This window comes from Asterias rubens, chromosome 14 (genome assembly GCF_902459465.1).
Source record: "Asterias rubens chromosome 14, eAstRub1.3, whole genome shotgun sequence".
Classification (NCBI taxonomy): Eukaryota; Metazoa; Echinodermata; class Asteroidea; order Forcipulatida; family Asteriidae; genus Asterias; species Asterias rubens.
The window spans coordinates 6,272,428-6,278,433 of NC_047075.1; positions in this window are offsets into that span (position 1 = coordinate 6,272,428).

Below are 6,006 nucleotides of genomic sequence, written 5' to 3' on the forward strand. Positions count from 1 at the left end.
CCCCGGGAGCCCAGTTAACAGTGAGAACTAAACATCAACCATCGACACAAGTCCAAACTACAGTGATCTTTAGCCATGAATTCCTATACCACACGGAAGTGCAATTGTTCCTACAATGAATCCAACGACCAAACACCTATCTTCAAACCACCTGAAACCATTGACTAACCACGTCAATACTTAATCATACCACAAACTCTATCTCTGTGATTCACCAAACAGACACGCGCAATATCAACAAGAAGCTGAGGACTAAAAATGAGCATTCATCATATAACCGCACCCATAATTCACACAAACGTATAAAGCCATCTCTCTCCTTCTAACAACGAGCTCAATCACTGCAAATGGCTAACCTTAAATAGCTTTGGACCATGAAATTTTTTTACCGATAGATGTATCTTGTTGATTTTTAAAATATTTTTATCTGAATATAAAGAACTTTGACAGATGGTGACGTTTCAAAATAAACATAAAAAAACGTACACAAACTTTCCCCCATGGCACAAAAACGAATCAATTAATATCAGGATCCCGACATTAATAAGGGAATAAAAGGGTAGCGACTAGTTCTTTCACGGCCGTTTAAAGGCAGTGGACAATATTGGTAATTACTCAAAATAATTATTGGCATAAAACCTTTCTTGGTGACAAGTAATGGGGAGAGGTTGATAGTATAAAACATTGTGAGAAACAGCTCCATCCGAAGTGCCATAGTTTTGGAGAAAGAAGTAATTTTCCACGAATTTGATTTCGAGACCTCAAGTTTAGAACTTGAGGTCTCGAAATCAACCATCTAAACGCACACAACTTCGTGTGACAAGGGTGTTTTCTTCTTTCATTATTTACTCGCAACTTTGATGACCGATTGAGCTAAAATTTTCACAGGTTTGTTATTTTATGCATATGTTGAGATACACCAACTGTGAAGGCTATAGTCTTTGACAATTACCAATAGTGTCCACTGCCTTTAAAAACCGGCAGGGTCGAATTGCCGTGTGATAAAGGCCCGAGCCGACACGGCAATTCGACCCTGGAAGGTTTTACACGGCCTGAAAGAACTAGTAGCTATCTTTTCATTCCCATTCATAAATACGTTTTTGGTTAAAGACGTAATACAGTAATAAAGTATGTAAAACATCCGTTTCAGCATGGTTTCCGACGTGCTTGAGCTCTGTATGATGTACATGTTACATGTGTGACGTCTGTGCGGCACCTAAATGTAGCCCGGACCTAAATGTTGCATGCCTATTTTCGACAGTTACAGGTTCCGTTCCTGCGCATGCGCGTATAGTCTTGAAGCAACACGTTCTACTTTCTTTTCACACACAACGCGGCCAACTCACCAACAGCGCATGCATCGCCCGTAACAAGAAGTCTCTTGGATCAAAACTAGCGCGGAGTATCCGCCACCAACCGGTTATAAACAAAGGTTTAAACATACCCCCGTGATACGCTCTCCACCAATACGATTTTTTTGGGCAGATTTCTGTTGATCAACAATGGAAAAAAGGCTCGTAACTTTCATGACTCAAATAAGCCTAAATGCTGAGACCAAATCTGCCGAAACTTGCGAACAGCATAACAAAGCAAGCAATGCATTTTTCAAGCATTCAAGACAATTATTATTCCAACCTTGATGATGGTTTACAAAGAAACTAACATGCTTACAACTGAGCCATCAAGTGTCCCTGAGTACTGAGTATTCAGTGCTAACATACATCGGTGTATGTGGGTGAAAACAAAAATTAATATTCATAAATACGTCAGACAGTTTTGCTATTCCTATTGGTAGAGAGCGCGTCACGTTGCGGTGTTTAAACGGTTGATAATGACCAGCTGGGGCTCTGTTTATAACCGGTTGTGTTCGGATACTACGCGCTAGTCTTGGTGCAAGACGTTTCTTGCACGAGGGATCAAGCACGTCGGAAACAGACGAGTTTTACAGAGTTTCTTACCTTACTGCGCCTTTCAACCAAAAATGCATTTATGCATGGGGATAAAAGAGCAGTGACTCGTTCTTAAACGGCCGTTCAAAATCTTGCAGGGTCGTGGCCCGGGCCTTTGTCACACGGCAGCGACCCTGCCAGTTTTAAACGGCCGTTTAAGAAGTCGCCGCTTTCCTTTTATTCCCTTAATCTTTATCCCCGATGCATATCTGTGTTCTAACAGACATCGGCGTATGTGGGTAAAACCGAAATGAATATTGTTCTTTCCCGATGGATATTTAACGTCTATTACAGTGTCCATATTACAAACCCAAAAATATTGCACAGCTACAGCAACAATTCAAACAATGGTACAGTCACACCGCACATTCATAAGCAAAAACAAAAACCACACACACACACACGTACATCCCCTTTTCGCCACAAACGAACGCTTACAACCACGCCCATTATGACGTCATTCCCATTTCCAAAAACACTCTAACAAAAACACATTTCCGAGTTGTATGCGGAAACAAACACCTTCAAAGTTCCACACTTCAACAACTGCATTCCAAAGCATACTGCCATTAAATGACACCATCTTCACCAACAGTTCGTTTGCCAAAACTCTTACACCCTTGCAAGTAACTCCGTTTCAATTTCATTTATAAATTCAAGTATCAAAATAATACCATCACCACATTTTTAGCCAATTGAATCGACCAATTGAATCAACCAATTGAATTGAGTTGACTTTAGTTTCCAGGATTCAATGAAACGAGGTCTGAAGTGTTTGCATTGATTACGTGATGCATTACAGATCGTGTCCCATCATCCGTCACTTTAATTATCTCATGCTAAACTCCTTTTTATACTTTGTGTTACTGCGCTTTGGAAATGAAGTTCAACGTTTACTTTCCAGCCAAAATGTTTGTAAATTTCAAGTTCGAAGCTCTGCATGTAGTCATTTAACATTTAGAAAGCGTTTCAGAGTATAAATCAGCAAAGGACACTATTTAAATGAGTATCACTGGTTCGAATAAAATGCGTTTGATTATTTTATTTAATTCAAATCTATTTGTTTATACTGAAAATTCCAACCATCAATGGTACTGGTTGTCTTGGAGGCAGGTCGCTTTGATGCAGATTGTAAACGCTCCTGGTCAGTTTTTCTCATCGTAATGCTGATTCGTAGGCAAAACCGTCAACGGATAATGCCGACTGTTAAGAAACAACACAAAACGTAGAACAATTTTCTTTAAACAAGTTTCAAGAAGGGTATCCATAATTAATATAGTTCTTGTCACTTAAATAAATTACGTCATTAACTTTCACGAAATGTATCTTTTTGTTTGGTTGTTTTTGTATTTCGTAAGCGCTTTGTATCGCTTTTGCAGAAAGCGCTATACAAATAAGATTAGTATTACTATTTACGTTTCAAAGATTCCTGCCTTATCTACTTTAATGACTATGGTGTTTCCCCGTCGTATTGCAAATTTATAAAAGGCATATAAAATACGCAGTTTGGATCAATTAAAGGCAGTGGACACTATTGGTAATTACTCAGAATAATTATTGGCATAAAACCTTACTTTGTAACGAGTAATGGGGAGAGGTTGGTGGTATAAAACATTGTGAGAAACAGCTCCATTGAAGTGACCTAGTTTTGGAGAAAGGAGTAATTTTACACGAATTTGATTTCGAGACCTCAAGTTTAGAACTTGAGGTCTCGAAATCAAATTGTGACAGGTTACCAATAGCGTACACTGTCTTTAAGATTGTGGGACAACGATCACAGGCTTTAAAAGAACTTTGAACCTTCTGATGGTAAGTCACCAACAACTGATTTGTTTATTTCGGTTGATGTGTTACACTGAACTGTCTGTTCCTGCCTGTATCATATATACTACCCAAGTACCCAATGTAGTAAGATGAACCTACTGTATCCATCCCGTCTGATGCACACGAGTATCACCACTGGGCAAGACAGAAATCGAACCCTAGACATTGCGGTTGCACTGATCCGCCTCGTGTCCTACTATAGGTTTTCTCGGTCAAATTCGGCAAAATAGCAGTCAATTTCATTTTCATGCGTTCGAATTAAAGCTGTTTTGCCTCTCCAGTTGTTACTGCGTTTCAAATTCAGAATTCGGCTAGTCAATTTCGTTTTGAGTCGAGACAAATTCCTTTAGCACTCTGTTAAATTTAGCGTATCGTCATTCTTTTTCGTGACACACACCCCTCAAGAAGCTTCTGCGAATATGAATGCTGCTTTGACGAATTGCTAAATTGAATGATTATTTTGTCAAATCGGATGACGCAACATAACATTTGACTAGTCATAAAACGAAATCGAATGACCCTTTTCAGTAGCATTCGATTTCACGCGAAATAGAATAGCTTGATGGTTAAATTTGCTGCTCATTTTCCGAAATTGGCCGAGAAAACCTATAAATACTTCCAAAATACAATTACCTGAAAGGTTATATATTTACAAAAGGGTTTTGATCTTATGGCCGAATTTAACCATTGATATACAAGAAGGCCGGTTATAAAGCGTGTGTGTGTGTGTATGGGGGGGGGGGTGTTAAGGGGGGGGGGGAGGGTACGTGTTCTAGGTGGAGTTTCTCATTCAGAATGAATAGGGCCTACGGAGAAATGAGATGTGCTGATTCATAGCTGTTTTATAGGGTTATTGTTCCCAATACACTTGTTGGTATGTTAAAAGCTTTATTTTTTTTCATGGAGGAAATAGCCTTACAGCAAAGGTAAACAAGCAATCGCTTATCAAATTACATATTTGCCGTTCATAACAATACCAAAGTCGAATGAAAAGTTTTTAATATGATAATTTTAAGACGGTGGCGGCAGCAGACAGCGGTCCTTGTAGTCTGGTCCCCTGACCAAAGATTCCTTGACGTCTCTTGTTAAAAATCTTAGGTCAGGTATCACCCACGGTTGAAAATAGAGCATGACGCAACATGTCAGGGTCGGGGGTCATCTCCAGGGAAACCATGTCTGCACTAGTAGTTGCGATAACGTAACCCTCCTCCCGACGGCCGCTAGGTCGGAGGGTTACGAGATTATTTTGATCGGCAATTAATGACAATCTGGTTCAACACGTATAATTTCGACAGCTAGTCACCAGATTTGCCCCATTTTTACCACTTTCAAAAATCATGAAACTTAATCCTCACTCAAGTAAAAACACCTTTGAAAAAATATTTTTGAAGAAAAGGACAAAAACTTACCAGATCCCGGAGCGATTTCCCAGATTTATATATTTTGAACTTGTTGCATCGCTTTGCAAACGCTTTATTTAGACACAACGCCTGCATTGGCAATAGCTCCTGGATCTACGGCCGACAGGACTGACATTACGATTCCATACCGAACATCAACGATACTGTCCGAATGTTGACGACAACACGTTCGGAACATTTCGGATAACTTCGAAAAAGGAGGAATTCCTCCTTTTTGGTCACGTGATTTTGGGTGATACCGGACCTCAAATTCGACAGAGCCTAGTCGGAGATTTTGGGTCCGGGAACCAGACTAAACCAAAACTTGTTCTACACAGGCAATGCTGCGTATGTACGCGCGGCCGATCTAGTTATTATAATTATATATATATGGGTTGAACCGGCCTTTAAGGCCCGGTCCCTGGCCACTGCAGGGATAACGAGAACGATAACAATAACGACGCAAAGACAACGCATTCTATTGGTTGCATGAGATTTTGCGTATTCTGCGTGGGCAACTTGTCGTCAAAAATGAAATTGACTATATCGGCCGCGCGTAACCCGGCAGAACGGTGTAGCCGGCAGAACGGTGTAGCCGGCGGAACGGTGTAGCCGGCGGAACGGTGTAGCCGGCGGAACGGTGTAGCCGGCGGAACGGTGTAGCCGGCGGAACGGTTCAGCCGGCGGAACGGTGTAGCCGGCGGAACGGTGTAGCCGGCGGAACGGTGTAGCCGGCGGAACGGTGTAGCCGGCGGAACGGTGTAGCCGGCGGAACGGTGTAACCTGTATTGCATTTATTTTTAATAGTTGTGCATAATGTGCAGTTGCCTTTT